This window comes from Chaetura pelagica, unplaced genomic scaffold (genome assembly GCF_000747805.2).
Source record: "Chaetura pelagica isolate M959 unplaced genomic scaffold, ChaPel_1.0 scaffold219, whole genome shotgun sequence".
Lineage (NCBI taxonomy): Eukaryota > Metazoa > Chordata > Aves > Apodiformes > Apodidae > Chaetura > Chaetura pelagica.
Window position 1 is genome coordinate 2,921,929 of NW_009954552.1, and position 15,076 is coordinate 2,937,004.

Sequence of the window (15,076 nt, forward strand, 5' to 3'; positions counted from 1 at the left end):
GAAAGAGTGATCATCTTCAAATCAGCAAGTTGATCTGAGTACCTACCTTTGGTAAAGCGGGGGAGAAGAGATGGAACAACTTTGTTAGTCTTAGTTCTGACATCCACTACTACCAACTAAAGAGTAGTCCCCAGTTCTTCCACAACCCTACTTGATTTAAGTAGTGATCATCTATCTGCATTGGCAACACACATTCAAACCTATGAGGATGGAAAAGAGATAGTAGCTGTTCTTGCTGTTAACAAAAAGTTTTTATTGAACACTACAAAACCTCGAGAGGATCAAATTTCAACCAGATCAAGTATAGTACCTGCAAGAACTATGAAGCAGAAACTATGTGTATGTTTTCATCCTGTGAAAAGGCAAGGCTCTACAGAGATGGGAGGAACTGCAGCGGGCTTAAGGGACAACTAGGAAGAGTTGAGTGCAATGGTATCACAGAGCAGCATTGCTCCATTATCATACAGTTCATGGAGAATATACTAGATCAAAGCAGTCTAGAAATCAATGAAAACCCTGAGAATTCTTTGCATTTGCCTTTCAGCTCTCTCACTGCTCACCCTGCACCTCCAACAGTGCTACAAGTTACAAACACAAAGACCAAAAGCAGATTTGTCATACAAAACTGAAAATAAAACAGAGCTCACTTGTTTAAGTGTTGTCACACTGCCCACAAGTTAAGGATTCGTGTGAAATACTGAGGAACTCCAGAGACACCAACCCCTTCCCCAGCCTGCCCTTCCTTATGTGGGTACATAAAACAGGCTTCCTCATCAGTCATCTGGGACTGTAGAGCTAGATTACTGCATACCAATAGCTAAGAGTGATCTATCCTATCCATTACTGAGAGATTCTGTATGTTTGTTATTTCTGGAGAATGCTACCTACCTGAAGATTTCACCACATTAGATAAAAGACTCATCTTGAACAAAACAGCTGCTTTTGGGTATGAGCCAGCAGACTTGAGGGCTCTCCTCACAGGGCTGCCCAATGGCCAAGTACTATCACTTTCAGCCCTTGGTAAATATAGAGGATGTCTTAAAGTAACAAAGAAAAAACCTAAAAGAATGAATTATATCAATTATACAGGGTTTATATCTGTGCAGGGGCAATGACAAGCAAAAATACATGCTGGGTAGAGAATGGATTTTAAATAGTCCAGAGGAGAAGGACTTGGAGCTGATGGTGGACAAGAAGCTCAACATGAGCCAGCCATGTGCACTTACAGCCTAGCAAGCCATCTGTGTCCTGGGCTGCATTAAAAGAGGCGTAGCCAATAGGTCAAATTCTCCCCCTCTACCTGGCTCCTGTGAGACCCCACCTGGAGGACTATGTCCAGGTCCGGAGCCCCCAACATAAAAAGGACATGAAGCTGTTTGATAAAGTCCAGAGGAGAGCCACAAAGATGATCAGAGGGCTAGAGCACCTCTCCTGCAAGGACTGGCTGAGAGAGCTGGGGCTGGTGAGCCTGGAGAAGGCTCTGGGGGGACCTCACAGTGGTTTTTCAGTACCTGAAGGGGCTACAGGAAAGCTGAGGAGGGAGTTTTTACAAGAGCTTGCAGCAAGAGGACAAGAGGTAATGGATCAAAACTGGAAGAGAAGAGATTTAGGTCAGACATTAGGAGAAAATTCTTTAGTGTGAGGGCCGTAAGACACTGGCACAGGTTGCCCAGGGAAGCTGTGGATGTCCCATCCCTGGAAGTGTTCAAGGCCAGGCTGGATAGGGATTTGAGCAACCTGGTCTAGTGAGAGGTGTTTCTGCCCATGCAGGGGGGTTGGGACTAGATGACCTTTAAAGTCCCTTCCAGCTCAAACCATTCTATGATTCTTTGATTCTATGATTTCCACCAACCTCCACTTGCTACACATAAGCCAGCATATACAGGGTTAAAGCAAGACTGTGTGAGGATTCTTCTTCTCCCAAGTTCCTATTTAGAGACCTGGCCTTGGATTGAAAATACTTCCTAAATTTTCAGAATCCTTCACAATTTGTCTTACACTTCCTCAAAACCACAGATGGCTGGCATTAGAAACAAAGCAGTTATCAGTCTTAATTCAATTCATGAAAAGACCAGGCACTGTGTCCTACCTACCACATTCCTTTCAGCCAAGTGCTGATACCTCAATTTTCTTCCTAATTGAAACATGGGTAGGATTAATCAGTGCTTAAAAGGCACAAACAGACAAACCACACAACCATTAACAGCCAAGTCTGCTGTGTGAAAGGCTCCTGTGTGTGACCAGACTTGTTCTGGTTTAGATTCTAATCCAGTGGAAGCCAAACTTGACTTTCTAGGAATGTTTTTGCTTATGTAGGGACTTAATGAAGAAACCCTACACTTCAGTGAACAAAACTGGAAGAGAAGAGATTTAGGTCAGACATTAGGAGAAAATTCTTTAGTGTGAGGGCCGTAAGACACTCGCACAGGTTGCCCAGGGAAGCTGTGGATGTCCCATCCCTGGAAGTGTTCAAGGCCAGGCTGGATAGGGATTTGAGCAACCTGGTCTAGTGAGAGGTGTTTCTGCCCATGCAGGGGGGTTGGGACTAGATGACCTTTAAAGTCCCTTCCAGCTCAAACCATTCTATGATTCTTTGATTCTATGATTTCCACCAACCTCCACTTGCTACACATAAGCCAGCATATACAGGGTTAAAGCAAGACTGTGTGAGGATTCTTCTTCTCCCAAGTTCCTATTTAGAGACCTGGCCTTGGATTGAAAATACTTCCTAAATTTTCAGAATCCTTCACAATTTGTCTTACACTTCCTCAAAACCACAGATGGCTGGCATTAGAAACAAAGCAGTTATCAGTCTTAATTCAATTCATGAAAAGACCAGGCACTGTGTCCTACCTACCACATTCCTTTCAGCCAAGTGCTGATACCTCAATTTTCTTCCTAATTGAAACATGGGTAGGATTAATCAGTGCTTAAAAGGCACAAACAGACAAACCACACAACCATTAACAGCCAAGTCTGCTGTGTGAAAGGCTCCTGTGTGTGACCAGACTTGTTCTGGTTTAGATTCTAATCCAGTGGAAGCCAAACTTGACTTTCTAGGAATGTTTTTGCTTATGTAGGGACTTAATGAAGAAACCCTACACTTCAGTGAAGGACACAGCAGGGGGGAGGGCAGGAGGATATCTTACCCACAGAAGGGCATTAACTTGTTTTCTATAGAAAACAAAGCTCTGCAAAATGAAAGCAGAAAACCCAGAAATGTGCAGGTCTGCAACATTCACTTGTCTCCAGATTCTGCTGCCAACATTTCTTCCTGTGCTTAAAACTGGTAAGTGATAGGGTGGTTCAATTCCACTTAGTTGACTGACTCACAATGAGACAAACATGTACCATTTTTAAGATGCTGGCCAGTGGTTCCAGCTCTCAAGAGACAGAAATGCAGCTTGGCACACTAGGTACAGAAAGAAATTACATCATTATCAAAGCCCTAAATCAATACTTGATCCTTTAATCGATACATTCCTGCACAAACAAAAGAATCTTACCCACAATTTCTGGGCTACTTTTTGATCAACTCTAAGTCCATTCACAGTTGGGTAATCTCTCAGATAAGAGAAAAACTGTCTCACATAAACTCTCCTCAAACCAGAGTCAAAATGGGAAAAATTAGTAATTGTTTGAGGAAGAGGAAGTCTCACATTCACCTTTGTTCCAGCAGTTCCTGGCAGGAGAAATAAATACCCAAAGCAAGCATTCATGTTTCTCCATAAAGATAACCACACAGTGCAACAAAACGTATACCCACAGGAGAATAAAGAGCAATAATTTCCCAAGAGAAATTAAGACATAAGCAAAATATTCTGCTCATGCCTAATAAGTGCCAAAGAAAACTTCATACTGGTTTATGCCGTATAGTCTGTACATAAAAAATGGAAAGAAAAACTGGTTTTAAATAGTCACCTCTAATATCTTTTATGTTTGAACATTGCAATTCTGTCATTGCAGATGTAGTTCTGATCTCAATACCCTTCATAGAGCTATGTCACACTGCATTTAGCCTTTAATCTTTCTCTAAAAAATTACCCATTCTCCCACAGAGAACAAATGTTCAAGGAATAGATAATGCTAACAGGTGAATTCACCTAAAGGTAGCTTGTCAGTACTAAAACCAAAATGTAAATTCCATAGCCAAGTAGTATAAGACACAGCAATACCCAAAACCTGCTGTATATGGATTCAGTTTTAAATTTAAGATGCTAAACTAAGGAGGATCTACTAGCATCTCAGAGCATTAAAAATTAACTGTGTCAACTGGCAATGATTTATTTTTTCTTTTCACAGGAAAATTTAAGACAATCTCATTTCATTATTTCACTTACTAAAAATATGCTGTTTCTTCTGAGCTTGAGTATTAGCCTACCCTTTGCTTTGTTATTTAAATGGAGGATTTCAATCCTTTTTGATCCAATTCTAGAATGTGTAGAAAGAAGCAAATCTTTAAACCAGTAAAACATGGATTTCTGTCAAGCATTTTTACCAGTCTTGGAAACAACTTGAAAACTACATAAATTCATTCCTGCCGTTACTAATACAAATATTACTCTGCATTAGTTAAAACAGTCCTCATTTTCTAGGAGTGCAAAAAAAAATGTGATCCTGGGCTAACTGTTCCTTCTGAAACAAGCAAAACTCCCTGGAAGAAGCTTTTCATAAAAGCACAGACCATTTATACTGCCAGAAACAGCAACAAAAAAAGAAACCTAGAGCCAGATTCTACCACCACAACTCTTAAGAGGATTCTTCTATTTTATCAGTTCTGTGCCAAGAGAAAACAGTCATTGAGAGAGACTGAGCTTTTTTATATAGTGGAAATGAAGACTTCTTTCTAACCTTAATAATACAAGGTAAAAAAAAAAAATATAGCTGAAAAAACTCCAAACCAGTTGTAGACAAGTTTACAGAGTCCTGTTTAGATACTCAACTACTATAAGACAGCCTCACCACTTGCCAGAACTGGCTACAGTTGAACTCTTCTGCTTCTGAAAGCCTGGTAGTTCCTTTTGCAAACCTAAGTAACCAGTAGAAGTACAGAAGAATCAAGTTTGGGAACGTTTCAACAAATTGGACAGACACAAATCCAAGACACCTGATGGGATGTACTTCTGAGGGCATGGCAATTATCTTACAAAGTCTGAGGTAATCAGGAGAGGTCCTTGAGTAAGGGACAAAAGCAAAAATCACCCCATCTTCAAGAAGGACAGGGAGAACAATCTAGGGAATCACATGCTGGGCAGCCTCACCTCAGTCCAGGAAAAGTGACAGAGCTTCCTGGAAAACATTTCCAAGCCAAGAAGGTGAACAGGAGTCATTATTGTAGATTTATAAGCTGTTCATGCCTGACCAACCTTTACAGATATCAATAAAGAAAGGACTGGCTCAGTGGATGAGGGGAGTACAGCTGATGCAGTTTATCCTGACTTCAGTAAAGACTTCCTGACTGCTTCCCATAGCACCTTCCAAGACAATCTGATGAAGAACAGACTAGCTAAATGGACAGCGAGACAAACTGAAAACTGTCTCACCCACTGAGCTCAAATTGTTGTGATTAGCAGCCTGAAGCACAACAGGAGCCCTGTCATTAGTGAAGGCCTGGATGATGGGACAGAGTGCACTCTTAACAAGTTCACAGATGACAGAAAACTGAGAGAAGTGGCTTTTACACCAAAGGGTTGTTGCCATTCAAGGGACCTCAACAGAATGACAAGTGGGCTGATGAGAGACTCAGGATGATAGTTCACGAAAAGGAAATGCAGAGTCATGCACCTGGGGAGGTATAAACAGCTGGAAAGCAGCTTGGCAGAAAAGGATTTGGGTGTTCTGGTGGATAGAGAGTTGAACATGAGCCAGCAGTGTGCCCTTACAGCCAAAAAGGAAAACTATATCCCAGCCTGCATCACTGGTAGGAAGCACTGCTGACAGATTGAAAGAGTTGATCCTTCACCTCTTCTCAGCACTGGTGAGCCTACATCTGGAGCACTGGGTCCAGTTCTGGGCTCCTCAGTACAAGAGAGACATGGACACACTGGAGAAATTCCAGTAGAGAGCCACAGATATAATTAAGAAAATAGAGTATTTGACACAAGAGGAGAGACTTACAAGAGCTAGGGCAATTTACACCAGAGAAGAGACGGCTCAGGGGGAATCTTATCAATATGTATAAATACCTGGAGAGGGGAGAGAGTGGAGTTAACAAGACAGACTCTTCTCAGTGATAGCCAGTGAACAGACAAGAGGCATAAACATTTCCATTTAAACGTAACAGAGCATTTTCTTTTGGACATGTTCTGAGTTTTGGTGGTTTGTTTTGTGTTTGGTTTTGTGGTTTTTTTAATCTATAGATGACTAAGCACTGGAACAGGCTGCCCAGGGCTGTTGAATTGTCTCCATCCTTGGTGGTGCTCAAAAAACTGCACATGGTTCTGAGCAATGGGTTGGATTAGAGATCTTCAGAAATGTTCCTTCCAATCTGTGAGTTTGTATAACTGAGGTTCTAAAGCAGACATCAAGATACAGCCAGGACTTAACTGAAAAATGTCATAACGTATTTTTACTGCCTGTCCTGATCTCCACTGGCAGTCAAGTATTCCAGAACAAAAGAGCAATTCCTCAGCAAGAGGACAGATGAGGACACTAAAGCTTACTGACAACACAAGAGTACAATCAAACATGAATTAAGGAGGAAGGTCAGCTAGACCTTCTTGACATAGAGGAGCATATTATTAGTTTCAACTTACTGCTAGCATGGCTAACTGGAATTAAAATCCTTCTGCTCTGAGGCTCTTATTTGTACCTCTTTTAGTATATCCTAAAGTTCCAAAAATTCTAAAAGCATGACATGTAGTAGTATAATATCAAGAACTTTCACCACATATTTCAGCAAAAGCTTATTGTTTCCATCATCTTAGTTTGAAAAGTTACGTTGATGCCACAAGCAACTTCCTTACAAGCTGTCAGAGAAAAGGCAAATGAAATATGGCAAACAGAAATATATTTTACTAGGTACTACAGAAAAGATGATCCATTCAGTCCCTCTGTTGGTGACCAGCTGTGACTTTTGTCTTGCACTCCAGTGGTGAGCTAGATGTAATACTACCATCAGTGCACCAGAGACAAAACAACTTACTTCATTATAAGAGCCACAAGACTCTCAAATACATGCACTTTCTGCTAATCAGTTCCCACAATAGTTTTACTATCTCTCAAGGATAGGATTTAACAAAATACTAGTTATTTAAGTAATTATTACACAATTCAAGAAAAAAACAAAAACTGAAATCCTCCAAGTTCCTCTGCCCATGCAGTCACACTTAGACAGAAAGAGAATTATGCACAATCTGGCAACAAAGTAGTATGAGAGCTTTAAATAGATGGCTGCCTTCTCCACAACGTGTGCAGTCACACAAACAATAAAAGTCTGGGCTCCCCACGAGCTGAGAAGATTACACTTGTAAATATGACAGCTAGATTTGAGCTGAATTCTCCTTTCACTGTTGAACAAGCCTGTGTGAGTCAATCAAAAGCGATTCCTCACAATTAACTATAATTGATATTATGCCAGTGTTTCTGGCTTCTCCATTTTCTTTCTTAAAAAAAAAAACAAGCAAAGACACCTGACCTCATAACCGCTCCTTTTATATCATTATCTGCAAATTTCATTTGTGTTTTTACAGGAAGAAAGAAGGAAAATGAGGAACATAATTTTTAAAATCAATTAACTGAAAAGAGTATTATTAAAAAGCCTTCCTCCAAGCTACTACACTGCTTGAGAGGACTTCAGTATAGTATTCCTGCAGCTATTACACATTTGTACACAAATTCTCAAGAAAGAAAAAAGTCACATGATTTAAGATGTTGATATGACAAATTTATGTATTGTAGACAGGAATTTCCTGATTCAAAACATGGGCATGAAAGAGAGCTTCCTGTTTCTCTCTTTACTCCAAGAAGGGTCTTTGGAAGGGTTTACTAGCACAGCCTGCCTGGAATAGAGCTCCAGGTTAAGTACTGTACTACCACGCACACTACTAAGGAGATGATGGCAACATAAGTCCAACTACATGACTCTCCTCAAGAGTGTCACTGCTTCTGAATGCAAGTGGCTGTATCTGTTGCATATTTTCCTATCTCAATTCTGAAAACAGATGTGTTGGAAAACAAACGCTTCCCACTGCGCAAAGTTGAACTAAAATCAAAGCAGTAACTGATAGGCCACTATAGATTCTTCTGTCTGAAAGTCCATGCACATAAATGAAACCTAGGGTTGCATTTTTGGTGAACAGTGCTGTTGAACACAGAAAGAAAAAGACTCTTAATGCCAAGCAGCTCCCTACAGTAATTATTCAGGTCAAATAAACACATATACATGTATTAAATATCCATTTGAATGCACTAATAATCTTATAACACGGGTTTCAACTTGGTGGGGCAGGTAAAATGCATACAGGAAAGAAGAAATAAAAACACCCAGTATTATTTTTCCCTATGTAGTTGTTTGAGGCAGAAGTCACAAAGTGTGCAAGGTGAAGAGATCTACTTTTGGCAAGAAATTACATTTGCTGACCTTGGACACTGGCACAGAGTTGGAGCCTTTTCTTTAAATATCTGTTCAGACACAGCCAACTCAAACCTTTCCTTTAAGACACTATTTGGAACTGCATATCCCAGGTTTTCCTACAGTTCAGTCTATGTAATACAATCACAGCAACATTTCTTCACACCTGCATATAGAAGATACATGAGAGCATTTATCTGATCGGCACAATTTAGTCCTGTTTATTTCTGCTTTTAGAGTTTTCTTGAAGTAAAACCTCTTAGTTTGGTCAATAAGCAGACCTTAATTTCATGAGAGGAACAGCCATGGTTCCCTGCTGAATTCTTCTTCTGAATGAACAGAAATCTAGCGATACAGACACCACAGTGGCAAGCAGGCAAGAGATACAATAAAGGTTAATGGGGACTTTGATAACGACCTACAGTATAACATCAAGATGACAACACTTCCTCTATGCTTCAGCTGTTTTGAGGAGATCTTGCATAAAACTGTCCTTAATGTGATGTCTATGCTAGGAGTACAGGTAGACTCAGAACTAAAATGAGGGGTATGATCAGACAGAACTAACAGCTTTTCTTCAAGATCAGGTACAACACCACTACTACTACTCAACCTAAATGCTACTCACATAACAAGGTACCACAGAATGTCTATCCAATCACAAGTTGCACATCTATATGCCTAGAAAATGTTGCATATTTCTTTTCCTTATGAACAAGGAACAGATTCTATCAACAGCCCCTCACCCATTTTTCAAGTTTTGAAGGGTTTTACTTACTAATGATATAGTTGCCATAATTTAGCAAAGTACATATCCTGCATTAAAGGACACAAGCATAGCTGACTACAAAACAAAGGGCAGAAATAAACCACATCTGCATTTCAGCCTTCGAATGTCATCCTTTGCCTTCTGCCAATCACTTTCCTAACACAAACAAGACCCACAAAGAAGCAAACCAATTCCTAGTTAGGAATTGTTCGCAGAAGTGAGGAATGCAGGAGTAGCCAAAAAATTGAAAATGCCAGAAAACAAAGTTATCTGAGGAGATTTCTGGGGTAACAATTTAGACTTAAAATCCATAGTCAATTCTGAATACATGTTTATGTTTTTCCACATGTATCAACTTCAGGATTTTATGAAGTCCAGTTTAGTAGAAGGACTTTCTTGGGGGGGGGAGGAATATATATACACACACACACATATATATATAGGAATATATATACACACACACATATATATATACACACACCGTCCCTCATTTATTTCCCTGCCCATGGCGAGTAGGTAAAAGACAGGTCCTAGATCTCTACTACCTTAGCTGAGAGGGTTCTGCTGGAAGGTTTCCACATCATGCATTGCCAGCACCATTTATTCAGACCTTTGATTGGCAGGCAGTTAACTTTTTTTTTTATTTTAATAAAACGTACATGAGAGCGAGCACCCAAGTACTCAAGTACTTGCACTTGGCTGAAGCAATCATCTAAGCCAAAATTTACTCCCTACAGTTAGCTTGTATCCATTAACAAAAGAGTAATTAAAAGATCCGACCTTATCCCAAAAGCACTTTATGAAACAAGAGACATTTTATTAAACAACATGCATGCAAGCCACCAAGTTGCTTCCTAGAAAGCTACAGAGAACAGTAGCAACTTTTTAAGCCTAAATCCCCCATAGATCTGTTACTTTGTATATAAACAAACACATCATACACGGGGTTGTTTGTTGTTGCTGGGTAGTGGCTGTTGAAGATGTAATGCATGGAGAAGACTTCTTGGAGGGAGGGAGGGTGGTATAATAATCTGATAACTAAATAATTCAATGAAAGCTAATTTACTGTCTTTTCTGTTCCCTTACACTTGCTAAGCTATCCTGTGAGGCTCCAACAGATCCTAATGACCAGTACAAACTGATAAACTATTCAAATTTGACTCTTTAAATGCAATAGCTCACCCAACACTAATACCTTTTCTCCAGTGTAAGACCACCACATTATAACACATTTCAGACCTGAAATACTACACCTGAAGTTAACCTACCAACACTTCATGGGGAAACAAATCCTAACACATGCAGAAGTCTATAGGTCCTGAACAACAGCACTTAGGGATTTAAAAGATTTCTACACATCTGATGTGCCAGAACACTTGCCATCACTGAATTAGCAGAGCTCTAATCAAAGGCAGCATTCACACAGAGTTTCAGTATCCAATAGCACCTTCAAGAAAGGGGACACAAGTATGAAATCTCAGGTCTGTAAAGCAGACCTGAACCATTCTCCACTGCTGAAGGGAAGGATTTAAGAGAGTAACCTACTCCAGCCTGTTTCACCACAGTGCTCTACGCTGGCAATCCCTAGGAAGCTTCAGCTGCCAAACACCAGCTCACACAGAGTTAATGCCACCTTTGTGAACCACATTGCCTGCACTTTGTGGCAAACAAATCCTGTGACACAGGCAAGTTTCTTTACCCAAACTGGCCAGACTCTAGGAGCTACACATGAATTGTCCCCCTATGTGGTTTGTGAATATAAAATGCCACAAATAAAAGTTTGAAGAAGAAAAAATTCCAAAACCAAAACCAAGTTGAAGTTATTCCCAAGGAGTGTGCATGTAAGTCTTCACAAATCAAACATTCAAATTTTTTTAAAAATAGTTTGTCAACAAAGCTTGTGATTCAGGAAGGATGTTGATTTTCTTGCCTAAGCTGCCATTTCATCTGCTCCTCCCTTGCTGCTCTCTGTTCTTGGCAGCAGAAGACTCCTCTATCATATCAAGTCATTCATGATAGCATGCAGCAGATCTGACTGATCTGCTAAAACGTGTCTGCAACCCTCTCTAGGCCAGCTTCTGGAAGGAGAGGGGACAGGACATACTCAAAGGAAGTTTTATGAAGAACTGCAGCAAACAAGATAGTTGACCATTTAAAAAACATCCCTTTTTAAGGTGTGAACACAGATATTGCCAAAAAGTTGCACCATTACTTAGCTGCTCTCAAATTTGACTGGTTCTTGGGTCTCACAAATTAATGAAGTCACTTGGGAAGAAGAAAAGTGTTGAAAAGTTATGGTTATTCTGCAAAGCAGCCCTTCCACTTCAATGCCATGGCTTCCTTTTGGACATAAGAACACAGATTGCTCCTCCAGCACATATCACAAAGCCCATTTCCTTATAAAACAAAAACCTATTGATTTTTAAGTCCCTCCCCTCATCTTCTGGTAACCAAGACTCACACCTTGGTCAGTTGCAGCTCTCTTCAGCAATACACTTTCATTACAGGTCCTTGAATAAAACCACCTAATTTTTTATAGCTTCTGAAACAAATTGTTCTATGATCAGACATGAGATAGGCATGCCTACTCTTATCTTAAAATCAAAGAACTAAATTAAAGATTAAAACGTGAATTATCAATCCCTAAGGCAAGAAGAGGAAGGACAACAGTAAGTATTCTTGCTAACGTAACTTGTCATACATTTCCGCTGCATAAGTGCCTTACAAGAACTGTTCCATGACCAAATGGATTTCTTGTTTCAGTGATCAGTTCCCTTCAGTCATGCTATTCAAACACAACTGTTGGAACACATTCAGAAAGACTAACTTAAAGCTTTAACATCTCAGTCAGAATCTGCTGCACACTAATAATCCTGAAATCTCAAGTTTCATATTTGTCTAGGTAAACAAGCTTTCAGAAATCATCTTCCATAAAGAAACATTTTAAAAGGAAAAATCAAAACCAGAAAAAAAAATTGTATTTAAAAAGAGGTAAACTCCTGTAGACTAAATTTGGTATGTCATAATTTTATTTTTTTTAATGAGTGTTCTCTTCATATCTGATCTGCATGACCTGATCTTCCAGAGAAGCAATTCACATCAACTTTTTTTAGAACAAGTTAGAGCCTTAGAAAATTTAATTTGCAGAAAACAGATATACTCAATGGTGCTAGGAGTTACCACCAGACCATGCAAACAAATTAACTCAGACATCTCAAACATCAAACACTCCTGTCCATCTTAACAGGACAACTATAGCTTCTAATACAATTCTGTTTGATAAAGCCTTGGACAAGCACAAAGTCAGTACAGTGTCATTTACATAATTAGTCAAAATGTTTAGACAGTTGCCTTATTACATACACATTGTAGAGATGAATTTAAAAAAATGTGTCTAGTACAGGTAAGTGTAACAACGTAACAACCCACACAAAATGCAATTTTCTAGTAATAAAGGTTATATAGCATTTTAGAAGTGGTATCTTGAGCAGGAGTTTTCCTCGCCCTAAAGTATTTCTTCAGCTTTGAGATGAGAAGCAATTGAAGGAAATTCCTGATCTTCCACTGTTTTCACAGTAGATGGCAAGGCTGCATGAAAAACAACAGCCACTTAAAAAATAATCTTCTGAAATCTCACTTAAAATCTTAGCAAACAGCAAATGAGAAAACAGCATTCAAGAGGTTCAACTAACAAAGGTACTTTTCTCCATCCCTAAAATGGCAGTATAACACCAGCCTACAAAGCCCACTGTGCTGAAAACCATGTACCCTACCTCTAACCATGGATGCCACCCTATGAACTCCAACCCAGAGATACAGGCTGCTCCTGAAGCACACAGCAACGAGGTGTTTCCTCAGAGTACTGCACCCCTCCGACTGGAATCACAATCACAACCTGTTACAAAGCAACTTGTATGGCAAGTAAGCAGTTCAGATGCTAAAGAAGCCCCAGTAGCTTATGAAAAAAGGCCTCCCTTTATCAGATTCACATTTGCTCTCCTCTGCATCTCCCAGAAATAAAGCTGCAAGCAAGAGCTTCTCTGAGTGTCACAGTAATTGATGACACACAGAAGTGGCTGGGATACCCAGATCTATGAGCACAGTAATGATGCATGGGACAAGTTACCTACATTGAAAGACCAAAGTTTTGGCCATGGAGTTTGGGGTGGTTTTTTATTTTCTTTTATTTGTAAACTAGTATTCTATCTAGGTAATCCGTACTGCTACAGTTAATTTACCAGATGGAGTTCTGCATTCCCAGGATCCAACCTTCATTCCAAGTGAAGTAAAGTGGTGAATTAATTAATAATATCCTAGCTACACCGATCCTCCCCTCCCTCACAGTTCCTGTCAGGTAGTTCTTGAACAGTGAAGCTCCTCTCCACTTCATTGAGGGCTCCCAAGGACTCATTGTCCACCACATTCTTCCCCTAAAATAGTATACTAATGAAAGCAAGTATTCCTCTGAACTCACAGAAAAGCTCAGGGATGCAGCCATGCCTTCCTATCATCCCACTGAACACCCCTTAGCAATATGACTTTTTGCAAGTGACCAGAACTATAAACACTGACCCTTTCAACTCTGGGGAGAAACTACAATTTCCCCTTTCAGAAGGAATCCAATTTGATGGCAACTTCCAGGTTCACCCCATTTAAGCACGAGTTATTCCAGTGATGGTACCAAGTGAGTGAAATGCCACAACAGTGAGAATGTCTTTAGCTTAAAGCTTCTGACTTCTTCAGCTCTTCCAAATGCAGAACTCATCTGGCAATAAACTAAAGGAACTGCAGAGAAGTGCTGGGTTTCCCCTTTCCTTTTCACAATCTTTGTGCATATTTTGGATGTGAGAGAGGTGTATCCTTTGGCAGTTTCCTGCTGGACACCCAAAGAATCAAGCAAACCATAGGACCATCTCCCTAGCTCCAACCACAAACCCTCCAACACAAAAATAAACAAAACCAACCAAACAAAAAACCCGAAAAAACAAATCAACAATAAAAAAAAGGGGGGGAGGAAAAATGTGGTGATCCTGTACAGTCACCCCATACTATGAGGGGAAGACATATATCCTATATAGTTGCCTAAACACTAGGAGGGCAAGACATAGATAAGACAGTTAAAGAACACTTAAAACCAGCTGGCAGGAAGACAAAATTTCTGTACTTGCCATTGGTTTGCCTGACCCCAGCTGATTGTTCCAGTAGTCCTTCACACTAGCAGCAAAGCAGCTGAAATTCATCCCTGATGCAACTCCAGCGAGACTAATACGTTTCCACAAGAATGAATCAGGCCCTGTATATCTAAAACCAAACTCACTCAAGTTGCACCGAAGCGAAATTGCAGGAGCACAACCTATGGGTAACAGCTGGAGAACATTAACTCTCCCCCCTTTTCCTGGGGTTAATTTTTTTTTATTATTTTTTTTTTTTCTGTTCAGACAGGAAGCAGTCATATACCCTACTGCATAATATAGGGATCCTGGGATAGAAAGACAAGCAGAAAAGGATTACAAAGAGCGCTCCAAAAGTTGGCAGCGAAGCGACGCTGCCCAAACTCTCCCCGGAGCTGCATCGGCGGCCGCACCGCGCACTGAGACACAAGTTGCCTTAAAGAAAAACATAATTAACGGTATTTCAGGAGTTTTCAGCTCAGCGGGAGCCCAAGGGTCGCGTCCTGCTTCCCGGGGGGATGGGGAGGGAAGAGGGGGTAGCGGCGGGGTCCCCCTGGGACACCC